The 14,622-nt window shown below is 39.9% G+C and overlaps 1 non-coding gene across 1 annotated transcript; it reads left to right on the top strand.

Moving 5' to 3' along the window:
* Positions 1–3,734: 3,734 nt before the first annotated feature.
* LOC132237768 (U6 spliceosomal RNA) lies at positions 3,735–3,838 on the top strand. Its single transcript, XR_009453607.1, has one exon. It is a non-coding gene; the product is annotated as a U6 spliceosomal RNA (small nuclear RNA).
* Positions 3,839–14,622: the final 10,784 nt, after the last annotated feature.

Below are 14,622 nucleotides of genomic sequence, written 5' to 3'. Positions count from 1 at the left end.
GTATGAATTCATACATCCACTTACAGCATATGAGACTTTAAACTTTTCTGTACTTTCTACACATTCATCTAGTCAGTCTATAATCTTAATTATTCTGATGGATTCCTCACCTGAGGATATGTTTTTATTGATTATTATTAGAGAGAGGAAGTGGAAGGGAGAGAAACATGAATCAGTTGCCTTCCATACATGCTCTGACCAGGGATTAAACCCACAACCTTTTGGTGTATGGGAGGATGCTCTAACCAACTGAGCCACCTAACCAGGGCTGAAATAATGTCTGGAAAGAGTCTAGAGCAGCCGTGGGCAAACTACGGCCCACGGGCTGGATCCAGCCCGTTTGAAATGAATAAAACTAAAAAAAAAAAAAAAAGACCGTACCCTTTTATGTAATGATGTTTACTTTGAATTTATATTAGTTCACACAAACACTCCATCCATGCTTTTGTTCCAGCCCTCTGGTCCAGTTTAAGAACCTATTGTGGCCCTCAAGTCAAAAAGTTTGCCCACCCCTGGTCTAGATATATGTATTTTTTCCAAATAAATAGCCAATTGGCCCAATAAAATTTATTGGGGGAAAAATATTTTCTCTATTGCACTGCAGTGTCATTTTGGTTCTTTGTTCTATGACTTAAGTGTGTAGTCTTTATAAACATACTAGAGGCCCGGGGCACTAATTTGTGCACAGGTGGGGGGGGCAGCTGGCCCACCCCAATGGGGGCTGATTGGGACTGGGCCGGTGGGGCAGCAGGAGGTTGGTGGGGGGCGGGGGCTGATTGAGCCGGTTGGCCACTGCAGTGCGTGTCACAGTGACCGGTCATTCTGCTGGTTGGGTTGCTTGGCTTTTATATATATAGATTTATTTTATAGGATTTGTTTTTGATTCTTTATGCTCTCTTGTTCTGTGGTCATATTTTCAAGTTTTTCTTTTCTCTATTTAATAAAGACTTCATACATTTATTTTATATTCTGAGACTGATAATTTCAATATCTCAAGGCATTGAATGTTTGATTCTAATGTTTTGATTTTTCAGCTAGATCTTACTAAAGTTGTATTATTTCTTTGAGTATCTTCCTTTTCTTTCTTTGCTTGCTCTTTTAAAACTTGCTTTTACTCTAGGCAGGAGATATGTCATGGAATTTTGTCTGTGGGTTTGCTTTGAGACCTAGGTTATAGAAGAGTTTCTCTGAGCAAAATTCATGTTCTGTCTCCTAGTTGTGGGTCACCAGTCATCTGAGACCATTTTAAATTAAATTCTACATTGGAGATTTATTTCAGACACTGAAGGCAATGTGGATGCAGACTAAAGTAAATTTTCCATTCGAGGTTATTTGGGATCTCATCAGCAACATTGATTCACCCCAGCAACTCACATGCCAGCTTGTGGTTATAATTTTTCAGGGAGAGTTTTGGACAAGCAAAATTCCCTTTCTGGGCCCTGGCTGGATGGCTTAGTTGGTAAGAGCATTGTTCCATACATTAACAAGGTTGCGGGTTTGATTCCCAGTCAGGGAGTGTACGGGAGGCAACCAGTTGATGCTTTTCTCTCACACTGATGTTTCTCTCTCTCTCTCTCTCAAATCAATGAAAACATATCCTTGATATCCTTGGGTGAGGATTTAAAAAATTGCCTTCCTGGCCTTTTGTATATTATGTTTTTTGTATGTATATGCCTACGTGTGTGTATGTTTCTATGTATGTGTTTGGTCGGTTATTGGCATCTATCCTGACCTTTGAGTGGAGATATGCTCCCTTGGGAATGCAGACTTATGCGGGTTACTTTATAGCTTTCCTGTTAGAGAGCAGTCTTGGTTTTTATTTTCTGTCTTCAGCATCATAAGCAGTTACCAAACTAGAAACTCTGGAGTTCAGCAGAATATTTCACAGAAAAAGGTCAGCCGAGGTTATTTCAGCCCCCATGATCTCAGCTTTAATTTCGGTTGGACTTTGCAGATTTTTTTGGCTCTCAGTGCTGTGACAGTTTATATTATTTTAAACCAAACATTGTGTCTCCTATACTACCCAACGTAGTATTTTCCTCAGATACCTTTACTTCGTAAAATTTTCCTCAAATAAAAGGATAAATGTTTCTTTCCTGCTGAAGCACCTTATAATAAAGAGATTAGTGACATTCTGAATGGATGAAGACCCCTGGGAGAAAAGGAGCCTCAAGGCAAAGACAGAATTTCTGAATTCTAACCCAGACCTCATGCCCTACCCTTAAAAAAGGAAAAAAACAACAACCCATCAATGATGAATTTGATCATTGATTATGCAGAATGAAGGTAATTCTTTTTTTAAACTCAATAAACCAATCAAGCCCAAATCCAGAAGAATCAATTTATGAGATCATCTTGGTCTAATAGGTTATCTTACTCAGGGGGAATTTTTCAGAGTACCAGTCTGCAGTAACCATTTGCATTATAGAAATACTGATTCATCTGATAGATGTTATAGATGCTCTGAGGGGTTGCAAGATGGTGACGTGGACTTGCTTTCTATGGAGTTAGGTCACTTTCAAACTTAGTATCTTACATTTCATAGCCACAAATCACTTCTCAGCCATAAGAGTAAGTACTCACAAAGCTTTTCACTCAATAAAATCTTGAGAATGAAGAACCTGAAAGTGGGGCAACCTGCCTTTTCTTCTCATAGATGCCTTACTCAATCCAGGGAACCTGATCCTGACTACAACCATCAGTGTTGCTGTATTTTCTATTTTCCTCATTTCTCTAAAGAACTCTCCAGCTCTGTGTTGGGCAGTAAATGGGTCCAGAGCAGTGAGACAACCAAAAAAGGTAGCTGGTGAGCATTCAAAAAGAACTTCACTGTGAATGTGGGGTTAAGCTTGTATGTGGCTGCAATATTCATGCCAGCAGAACTGTAAGTAACTGGATCTCATGACACTTGGTGTGTGTGTTAGTGCTGAGTCCTCTGCTCGCAGCCATGACTTAGAGGCAGATGTTTATGTACTTGCCCCTCTGATCATGTGGCCTGGAAGACCATCTGATGACCCATTCCAGTCACACTCTACTTTTTATTGACCACAAATAATAAGGCTCCTTTCACATGCATTTGCAGTTTAATAAGGGATATTTCAGGGACTTTGAGATTTAAAAACTAGTGCTTAACAGTAGAGGATGAGTGGAACAGAAGTCAGTTTGGCAGGACTTTTCTGACTCAAATTTCCTCAATGTGATTTCTCAGTGAGGAAAGTCACTTATTCTGTCACTGAAGGACAGACACCCTTGATGGCCCCAATTTTTGCTGCACAGTCTGCAGTCCTTTGACCTGGAGGAGAGAATTTGTTTTCTTTCCTTTTCTCTCTCTTGCTGACATAGCATCACAGCAACCACAGGAGCAGAATCCAAGAGCCGGGAATCAGGCCCAGGATAAGCCTGGTGTGTGTAATATTGTTTAGGGTCAACCATTAATACAGCAAAACTTTGTGTCTTCTGTTATCTGCCTTGAGCCATCATTGGGTAAAACAGAACAAAAACAAAATAGCCCATATTTTCAGGTCTTTGTGTTTATAGTAGAATTACTGAACAGCCCTCTAACCCCTTTAAACAGGATCTTTAGATGCTTAGAATTTGTAAAATCCCATAAATTTGGTCTTTTCTTCTTCCTTAGACTGACATGCAAGTTAAAAAATGGTAAGTGAAATGTCATTATGAAGAAATGACATCATTTATCTGTATTGGGGGAAAAGACACCAAAATATTCCTGGCCAGTGCTTGCTTCGGCAGCACATCTACTAAAATTGGAACGATACAGGATTAGCATGGCCCCTGCACAAAGATGACAGAAAAAGAAAGAAAGAAAGGAAAGAAAGGAAAGAAAGGAAAGAAAGGAAAGAAAGGAAAGAAAGGAAAGAAAGGAAAGAAAGGAAAGAAAGGAAAGAAAGGAAAGAAAGGAAAGAAAGGAAGAAAGGAAGAAAGAAAGAAAGAAAGAAAGAAAGAAAGAAAGAAAGAAAGAAAGAAAGAAAGAAAGAAAGAAAGAAAGAAAATATTCCCGGCCAAAGATATTTAATCTGTCATTACACATTAGCTGTCTTTCCACTTTGGCTTTAAATATTTGGTTTAGGGAATTATAGAACTAATATCTGAAGTCATGATCTGTTTGGCAATCCCCATTAAAGAAATCTCAACTTCACTTCCTTCAGGATGCAAGCTGAGATTTAAATCTGTGTTAGGGGTAGGCAACTTGTATTAGTTACCTGCTGCTACATAACAAATTACTACAAAGTCCGGTGGCTTAAAACGTGTTTATTATCTCACACCCTGTCGGTCAGTGCTCTGGGCCTGGCTACCTGGGCACTCTGCTTCAGGGCCTTCCACAGGCTCAGGCAAGGTGTCAGCTGAAGTCCTCTTAACACTCTGCAAGATGGGGGGTGGGGTGGGTGGGGAGAAGGTTTGCTTTTGAACTCACAGGGTTCCTGGCAGGATTCAGTTCCTCATGGATTGTTGCACTGAAGGCTTTCATTCTCCACTGTCTGTTGAACACGTTTCAAGAAGCAGCCTGACACTTTCCCAGGTGCGATGTTTAAAAAATATTCTTAGTATACTGATACTCCAAAAATCACAAAGTGCTGACATTTCTCCAGGTAAAAAGTAAAGCTATGGCTTATTTTAATGTTGGCAAAGTGGAGCCTGATTTTCTCTTCTTTATGAGAATTTGTCATTAGGCAGAATGGAAGAGCTGAGGTTATTGATTTGTAGAGCGGTTAACAGACAGCAGACCTGAAATACTAGTTTTTATCCATTTTGGTCATTTCTTCCAGGAACACAAATTCCCTTGCCCACCTAAAGGTTTGTAGCAAGTCCAAACAAATTCAATGTTTCATTTAATCAAGAGCTGCGAATAAATATTAGCATTTCAGGCCTGTTACTGAAATGGGACTTAAAATTGTCAGAACTGCCTTTTGGTTCTAAGTTGGGCTTAGTAAATATTTACTCAAAGATAAATAATTGCATTGGTAATGAACCATTTAATATATCCTACCTTGAGCAATTTGGTTCCATAGAAGCCAGTCAGAAGCTCTGATCTTGTTAAAAAGATATCCAACATAGTAAAAATTGAGGAGTATTGGGAAAATTGAGGGGTGAAATGAGCACCACTTAACATGTAGTGGAATTAATATCTCCCTTCTTGGTGCTCTTAGCATTCTTAATATTCCAATTAGTAGGCTTTCAAATACAAAACTTCTCCCTGCCTTTACCCAGAGGCTCATTTAAGCCATCCTCCTCCCTTGACTAGACTAGAGGAATAGCCTCTGTGTCTAGCCTTGTCTCCTTGATTTCTTTGCTTCCTAAAAATTCCACAAAGAAAAATATAGCACCATGGGGTGTGATGTCAATAGCAGGGAATATTGGGTGATATTGTGTATGTATGTATGTATGTGTGTGTGGGGTGGGAAGGTGCGGGAAGCAAGAGTTATATGGGAGCTCTGTACTTTCCTATCAGTTTTTGCTATGAATTTAAAATATGCTGAAAATTAAGTTTATTTAATTTTTTAAAAGCCACAAGTATTCTTTCAAAAGAGGTCATTATGTTCTCCTCTACTCATAATCTTTCAACACTTCCCAACCCTATCAATGAAATTTAATGTCCTTACCATGACTTAGCAGCCTTATGAGGTCTGGTCCAGGCTACTTCCCTAACATCATTCCCACCTTATCCTTTCATTTTTAGCAATGCCTTTTTGTTACTCCACAAATGCACCAATCAGTTTTGTACCTCTGAGCTGTTGCATAGCCTGCTCTAATGGAGCTCTCTCCTCCAAGATGGTTCTTCTATTCCACCTGAGTCAGAGGGGTACCATGTCATTCTGTCAGAGAGGCTCTCCCTCACCATTTAGTCTAGAGAAAGCCATTCTCCATCCCTCTCTATCCTCTGAGATTGTTTATCCATCTGTGTGTCACAATATAAACCTCTTATTATGACCATAAAATATCAGAGACTTTCAAAAGCATTTCTGTCTATATGTATCACCACATCCAAGTAATCAATGGTGAAATATCAAACGTATGCTAGTTGTAAGCTTCCTGTTCCTGGAAGACTGAACAATAGAAAGGGTGTGAAGTTGCTTAACTTTGGAGTACTTCAGGATAAAATAGAATCATTGTTGTTTTAATTGATGTATGTTATATGCATTGAAACAGGACTTCAAGCAACTGTTGGTATCACATATAGAAATCATACTACTTTTAAATATTACCTGTCTTATACATGATATGAAAAAGCCTCTTTAGAGCAGGTCATGGTCCCCAAACTCAAGAACTTCACTGTGACACTGGAGAATGTAAAGGATTCCACAAGATTAAGGTATGATATGCCCCAGGAAGGATCCATGAATTAAAATCAGAAAGGAAATCAGGAGTACTTAACTTTAGTGCCAGAGGCCACTATGGCGGTCTGCTGAAATCTGAGGCCACCACTATAGACTGATGTAAATGTTTGTAAATGCATACCGTAATATATACAGGATTACAAACAAAAAGAATTTTCTTGAACTACTGTTCTTTCTGCGGGTTGCTTGGAGGTCCTTTAACCCAAAGTAAAGAATTTCTCTACATATGGTGACTAGAAGACTGTCCAAGTATGGGACCTTGAAGCTGAATTACATGAGCCTCAGTTTCTCAGCTGTAAAATGGGAAGAGCAATAGTGATTTATGGTAATCCAAAGGTGCAGAGCTTGGGATTAAATACAACACAGTAGCCCTAGCTGGTTTGGCTGAGTGGGTAGAGTGTCAGCTTTTGGACTGAAGGGTCCCTGGTTCAATTCCTGTCAAGGGCACATGCCTTGGTTGTGGGCTCAATCCCCAGCGGGGGCTGTGCAGGAGGCAGCCGATCAATGATTCTCTCTCATCATTGATGTTTCTCTCCCTTCCTCTCTGAAATCAATAAAAACATTTTAAAAATACAACACAGTAAAGTGGTTAGCATGTAGTCATTAAGTACCTGAAATACTAGTATGTTATTTATTAGGATTCTATATACTCCCCAACGTTGACTGTGGCAGAAAAATAAGCTCCCAGGCATGGAGGGGAGGGCAGGAATTCTTATATCTACTAACATGCTTTACAGTTTCAATGAGAGGACAAATGTCTGTTTCTCTTTCAAGTACACATTTCTGTTATTGAGCTAATAATTATTAAATGTTTGCTTCACTAGCTCATCCAGGAGAAGGCTGTTCCATTTTTATACTCCCAAAGGCTTGCTATATTCAGAATTGATCAAGAAGTCTGTTCAGCACAAGATTATAGATAGATTAGAGGCCTGGTGCATGGATTCGTGCACCCGCAGGATTCCTTGGCCTGGCCTGCGGGGATTGGGCTGAAACCAGCTCTCCGACATCCCCCAATGGGTCCCAGATTGCGAGAGGGCACAAGCCAGGCTGAGGGACCCCACTGGTGTATGATCAGGGTTGGGGAGGGACCACGGAAGGGCTCCAAGGTGTGTCTGGCCCATCTTGCCCAGTCCTGATCTGCCAGACCCCAGCAGCAAGCTAACCTACTTGTCAGAACGTCTGCCCCCTGCAGGTCAGTGTGCATCATAGCGACTGGTCAAAAGGTCGGACACAGCATATTAGGCTTTTATTATATAGGATATAGCTATAGATAAAAAGATCTTCTGAAAAACAAGGTTGAAAAAGAGATTGGTGGAGATAGAAGCTCTAAATAATTCCACTCAAAATCTAAAGCAGGTTAAAATGAAATATCTCTGTGAACACTTACATGCTAATAATGAGCAGAAAGAAGGAGAAAGTCCATGGGAACCCAACTTCAGCCTCCACCTGGGAGAAAGCTCCTCACCTGGCAAGAATCTATGAGCCCAATAGCTGCCTCATTAGTGTCTTTGAAAAGCAGTGTGCATGATTTAAAGAGAAGCCTTATCTGTAAAGAAACATTGCCACTGTGTTAAGCATGGATAATAGTTTACTCACTTTTAACATGGGATAGCACCTCAGCCACTAAGGTAGGAGGAGATAAAACTTCTGTGGGCACTTTTAAACATGATGGGGAGCTTTAAAAATAGCTAAGGTGGGAAGTGAATCCTGGCAATGCTGAAATTAAGAGGTTGGAAATGAAGCAGATAAATCTATTTTTAAAATACAATGATTGATCTAATATACTCTCAGACTATTGAGCCACACCCAGATGCACTAAATCAGAAACTTTGGGAGTTTCTAGCCATTTGGAGTCAGAATGCTGATGTCTGCTCTTAGAACAACTCAATGGCATGATGTTTGAGCAGATCTTGGTTTGGAGCAGTGGTTCTCAACCAAGGGCAATTTTGCTCCCTCGGGGGGTGAGGGTGGGGGTGGGGGGGCATTGGCAATGTCTGAAAACATTTTTTGTTGTTGTCACAACTTGGGGTGGAAGTGCTGCTAACAAGTAATGGAAAGAGTTTAGGGTCGCTGACATTCTGCAAGGCATAGGACAATCTCCATGAAAGAATTATCTGTCCTACCTGGCCAGTATGGCTCAGTGCTTGAATGTCAGCCCATGAATGAAGAGATCACGTTCGATTCCCATCAGGATACATGCCTGGATGCCTGGATCCCCATTAGGGGGTGTGCAGGAGACAGCCAATCGATGTTTCTCTCTCATCATTGTTTCTATCTCTCTATTCCTCTCCCTTCCTCTAATACATTATATATATATATCTGTTCTAAAATGTCCTAAAATGTCAGTAGTGCTGAGTTGAGAAACCCTGGTCTAGAATAACAGTTTTCAACTTGAATGCATAGTGTAATCATGTAGGAAGCTTTAAAATTACAGCTGTTGGCATCTCTTTTCAGAGATTCAAATTTATTTGGTATAAGGTTGAGTTTAGGAAACATGAGTTGAGAACCAGTGGACTAGCAGCTTTGCTTTTTTGCTTGTTTGTTTATTAGCATCTTGCCTATCAGTCTCTCTATGATTAATAAAGATGCTCCTAGATTGGGGATTTCATAAGCCAGCATCGGTGTGAGGAATTGTGTTTTAGGAAAACCATTGTCAGAGACAGGTATACTGAGTGCCATGGGAGAAAAGAACTTCACATTTACTGTAAATGTACTTTTAAGGCTTTTGATGATTACTTGTGTCAGAAATGCTCCTCCTTCATTCCTTGTTTATGATCTGAGTTCATGCTAGTAGCCTCATTCTTTTATTCCTACTATTGTCACAACTTACAAGTTCACATAGACAACAGTATGGTGATTACCAGAGGGATGGTGAGGTGGCGGAAGGTAGAAGCAGGGAAGGGGGCTCAATGGTGATGGAAAGAGAATTGACTTGGGGTGGTGAACACACAATGCAATATACTGATGATGTCTTGTAGAATTATACCCCTGAAACCTATATAATTTTATTTACCAATGTCACCCCAATAAATTTAATGCAAAATCTTATAAGCTCAGCTACAAAGTCTGGATCTTATTGATTTACTAAACTGATCCTCAAACAAGTATATTTGTGATAGATTTTGTTTCATTTTACCCACTTTACCTATCATATGAGCTCTTAAGGACAAAGACTGCTTTTACCTTTATTAGTTCTGTTCTTGAGTCGAGAACACAGGTATAAAGTGAAGGATTTCGTAAGCAATTAATATTAGCTTCTCAAGTAGATAATGACTCTTGAGGAATTCAGCACTGTGTTTAGAACTCTGTAAGTAGTGCGGTCCGGGGGAAAGGTGCACTGGGGAGAATGATGCATTTGGGTTTGAAGTCCATTTCCCTTGGTTATTGGATTTGGGCAAGAGAATTATCCTCTCTGTGCCTTGAGTTCTTCCTCTGCAGTAGTTACTATTTAGAAGTGTTGAAATGATTAAATGAGATTAAACATAGGGTACGTTTAGCTCAGGGCTTGGAATATGGTCACCACTTCATTAATAGTAGCTTATAAATATTATGATCAGATATTTCAGGAAATTCCATTTTTATTTCTTCAAATCCACTCACCTCTAAGTAAAGGTTCTACAACTGCTAATAAATTATTTCAAAATTATCCAGTGGTCTTTAATTACTTAAGCTGTCCACAGTAAATAAGTATATTTAAGCATTGTGGAAATAAATGAAGACCACTCATAAAAATAAGCAAAGGCTGTTTATTCAAAACTTGGTAGAGTAATGGAGTCCGTCAGCCAGCATCACCTGGTTTTAGCAGAGACTCAAAGACAGGCAGAGGAGTGTAAAAGCTATCTAAGAATGAAAGAGAAGGCTTCGGGTATTCCCTGATTGGAGGCTGGCTAACTAGAGGTAGGGAATATTCATGAATGGACTGTATTTGGCTTTCTCTGGTTGGTTGGAAGTTGGGAGGGAAATTTGGAAGCTGTCAGTACTTAATCAATGATAAGACCACTGGGTTGGGTGCTACAGACGGTGTGATTTAACTTCCTGAACTGGAGGCTACAGGTTATAGCTTGGTTTTCCCTGCTATTTGATGAAGGTTGTGGGTATGGGTCCTATTTTAGTATATGGTCGTATATACTGCTTCTGGTTGTATATTCAGTCTTTCCATATAAAGGATGGGGATGCTTATAGTGAAGAAGTCCAGTCTTAAGTAGAAGTGGTTGCATACCTGGTTAGGAGATGCTAAAGCTGTTACCACACAATCCAAAAATTTCTTTAAAGTCGAGCTCTGTGTTAAAAATCAAGCTAATTAATTATGAGACAGTTATTTGGACCCTAAACTTTATGCTTATTTAATTTTCACAGCTTGCTGTTCAAATTAAAGGGCTATGTTGGCACCTACTTACACCACAGATAAACATTTGCATGTTGTGCCTGTGCTCACCAACTGTGCCCTTCATTGTTATCAACCCATTAATAACCATAAACCTACAAGGATAATGCAAACATTGAATAAAAATATCTTCTGAAGCTTTCAAGCACTACTTTCGATGTTTAAGTCCTAATTTCTAAGTCCTAATCTATTCTTTCAGAGAAAGAAAAGCGTGGGAAATTCCTGTATCACAACAGTCTGAGGATACAAAAGCCACAAAGTAATTAACAAAACACTATTATTTTCCTCAATCATCACAACTGAGGGGGTGGAGGGCAAGAAGGTGGTTAGCAGTGCGAACATTCCTCCACATCAGTTCAGAAAGTCTGCAGGAGCTAACTTGAAGTTGAATACACCCCCTCTGGCTCTTTCACCATTTCTCTCTCCTACTCTTTTTTTTTTTTTTAATATATTTTATTGATTTTTTACAGAGAGGAAGGGAGAGAGATAGAGAGAGAGAAACATCGATCAGCTGCCTCCTACACATCTCCTACTGGGGATGTGCCTGCAACCCAGGTACATGCCCTTGACCGGAATCAAACCTGGGACCTTTCAGTCTGCAAGCCAACGCTCTATCCACTGAGCCAAACCGGTTTCGGCTCTCTCCTACTCTTGATGCTGGCTTTAGGGAGCATCATCCACTTCTAATTTATCAAAACTTCACAAGGTGGGCTTGCTTCATACTCCCATGGCTTATAGAAATGTCAGAGGTAACAGCACCTAAAGCTTTCACTGCAGATCTTTGTCCCTAGGACCCAGGCATCTACCCAGAGGGCTTGGAAGATAGGCGATCTCTGTGAGGTTCTGAAAAAAAATCCAGGAAAGGCTTGAACTGCAGCTTATCTTAGTCTTGGCAGAATATCTCATGACCCTCCCACCATATGAGAAGATGGGGAGCCTTCCAGGATGAGCTCATCTCCCAGTCGCCTCCCTGCCGCCCCCATGGGAGGCTGTTAGGACAATGTCTCATTCGTTGTATGCAGCTTCTGATGAGGGAAGGGGCTTTCTGTCCTAAGCCCTCAGAATAGAGCTGCAGACCAAAACCTCTCAGCTGCTGTCTGCATGAGGCTCCTCAGCAACAACCTGTCCAAGTTGTGTTGCTGGCATCTGGCTCCTTTAGTTTCAGCATTATCCTTGTTGGTGTGTGGGGGACAAGGGAGCTGGGACGTTTGGCTGGTTTTCCTCTCACCGTCTTTGTAAGTGATAAACTGTCTTAATCTAAAAGTGTTCACTGTATCTTCAGTGGCCAAATTAGTCAGGCGCTTACTTTTTCTTGTGTGTGCTTGGCAAGCTGCATCCCCAGGCGCATGCTCAGAGGCTTGGCCACAAACCCACAGTGCACAGCTGCACGGAAATAACAGCCTCCCCTGTGCCTCCCCACAGCTTCCTTGTCTTGGTACCACTTTGGATGCTGGAAATATTGGCTCTCCAGCATTTCCCTGCAAGTCCCAAATGGTCCACTCAAACCAGTGTTTTGGTAATGCTAGTTAGGATGACCTTTTCTTTAATCGTCCAATTCTGTTGGAATTCTGGGGTCTTTCATGTCACCTTCTTTTCCTAGAATGATGTACTTATGGTATGTAATAAATCCCTTAATCTCATTGCATTTATAGATCTACTTCCCTGATTTAATCTTGAGTGATAAAATCAGATATTTTTCTAGCTTTGAAATTGTAAACTTAAAGAGGGATTGTAATATGTTCATAACTAGGAAATCTTTTGTTGAAAAGACATAGTCATTAAAGTTTGGAATTAGGTCAGTTCTGAGCAAGTTTTTCTTCCCTAAAACTTAAATCCAACCCAAATCTCTGGCTTGTGAGTAGCAATTTTGGTTGTAAGTCCTTGTCTCCTCTTCTAATTAAGCTTTTATCCTAACGTCATTGGCAATCTTTGATTTTACTATTTAAAAAAAAAACCTCTAAAATATAGAGGCTTATTAGTAAAAAACAACTGGATGATAAAAATTGAGAAAGATCTCTGGGGATGATTAGACTATGTGGAATAAAGTATCAACTTTGTGAAAGGAAAATTTCTACTGACACAGGGAAACTTGCAGTTATCTGAGCACAGGACACATATATGAGGTGACTTTGAAATATCTTTTGGTCTTGTAGTCCAAGAACAGTGACAGGTCTTTTTCTTAAAACTGTATTCTGTTTTAAATTTGTATTAACACAGTTATAAATTAAAAATAGCCTTCACATATAATATTTTTTTTCCTTCACATATAATATTTTTTTGTTTCCAAGTAATTTCTGTGAATTATGTAAGGCAAATATTATTTTATAAATGAAAACACTCAAAGTCAGTAGTTTGAGTGATTGTATGTACAGTGTTGAAAATCTTGAGTTTTATCTTTTTGTTTGTTTGTAAACACCTCACTCTCTAGAGCAGGGGTGGGGAATGTCCTGCCCGCAGGCCTTATAAGGCCTGAAAAATCACTTGGTCTGGCCCTGCGAAGGCATTAGGGGTGAGTTAATGAAATGTTTGACCAAATATAGCAGGCTAATTTTTAAGCTGATAATTTTGTATGGCCTGCGGATGTTATAAATAGCCAAATGGCCCTTGGCAGAAAAAGGTTCCCCACCCCTGCTCCAGAGCCGCCTTCTGATAATCGGCTCTACTGATGAGTGTAAAGAGAGGTGCAGACTCTGAGTGAATATCAGTTTCCTAATCCAATTAATTTCACACCTTGACTGGTGAAAGGGGAGAATAAAGACCCAGGTGGAGGAAAGGAGAAGGTGACTTTGATGGAAGTAATGCCAGGAGGTAACAGACATGTCATCTAAAGAAAATGCTTTTACTTTCTGAGAAGAGAGGTTGGAGAGTTGAGATAAAGTTTGGGATAAGTGGGAGATTTTTAGTACTTCAGTTTGAAATTGATACTATATTTTCTTACTCAAGGCATTGTTGTAGAATGTCTAAGCTTAGGGCAAGATTCTGCTGCAAACCTTTTATAGCCAGAGCTGAATCCTCCCCTAGAATTAATAAATGCTGCGTCATGAATAGATTTTCTAGCTTTAGATTAGCAGTGATGTGAAGAAAGAAATAAATGAAGCATTTCCTCCGTGATCTCGTGAGGAGGCAGTAGAAAGCGCTATGAGAGTGTCAGCAGAACTGGGCATGATTGAGCCTCGCAGCAGGACATAGTCTATCCCTTGCCATTGAAGAGACTAAGCGGCAACATGCCCACGTTGGAGGTGCAGATACTTGTGAATTAGCAGGCCAGAAACAAGGCCTACGTAGAGTGAAGTCATTATTGTAGGATCTAAAAGAAAATTAATCTCTTGTCTTTTTCAGTTTTTATTTTTATAATATCTCAACAACTTCCAACTAGAACTGGATGGCTACCTGCTAGCCAGACACAAATAACCCAGTGGTAAATATCACTTCAAAGACAGATACATTAAAGACAAATTTCTGGGCATCCCTTAATATTTATTTGCCCAGTACTAGGCCCCAGGCAAGTTTAAGACACTAAACCATCCTCTGACTGCTCTTTTAGCTTGATGATTCTGATACTGAGTTAGCACAAGGACCAAGGTCATAAATCCATTTACTTATAGAACCCCATCTCTGAGTCTACAATGACTGGGAGGCATTAGCAACCACACATATTTATGGATCACCTGCTGGATGCTAGTGTGAGTAGAGTGGGTACACCCTATATAATCCTCTTCTGGAAACAAACACGCTAGTAGAAGATAGCAAATTACCTACCTTTCTTAGTTTCTGTTTTCTTAATATTATGTATATATGATTTCTGGGAGATTTAAATGGATTATAAATGGATTATAAAAGTTTGTAAGGAGAAGTTTAAGGTTCTGTAAACCCAATTAAACTTTA

Source organism: Myotis daubentonii, chromosome 6 (genome assembly GCF_963259705.1).
Source record: "Myotis daubentonii chromosome 6, mMyoDau2.1, whole genome shotgun sequence".
Lineage (NCBI taxonomy): Eukaryota > Metazoa > Chordata > Mammalia > Chiroptera > Vespertilionidae > Myotis > Myotis daubentonii.
The sequence above is the reverse complement of the archived record's forward strand: the minus strand, read 5'-3'. Positions and strand labels throughout refer to the sequence as shown.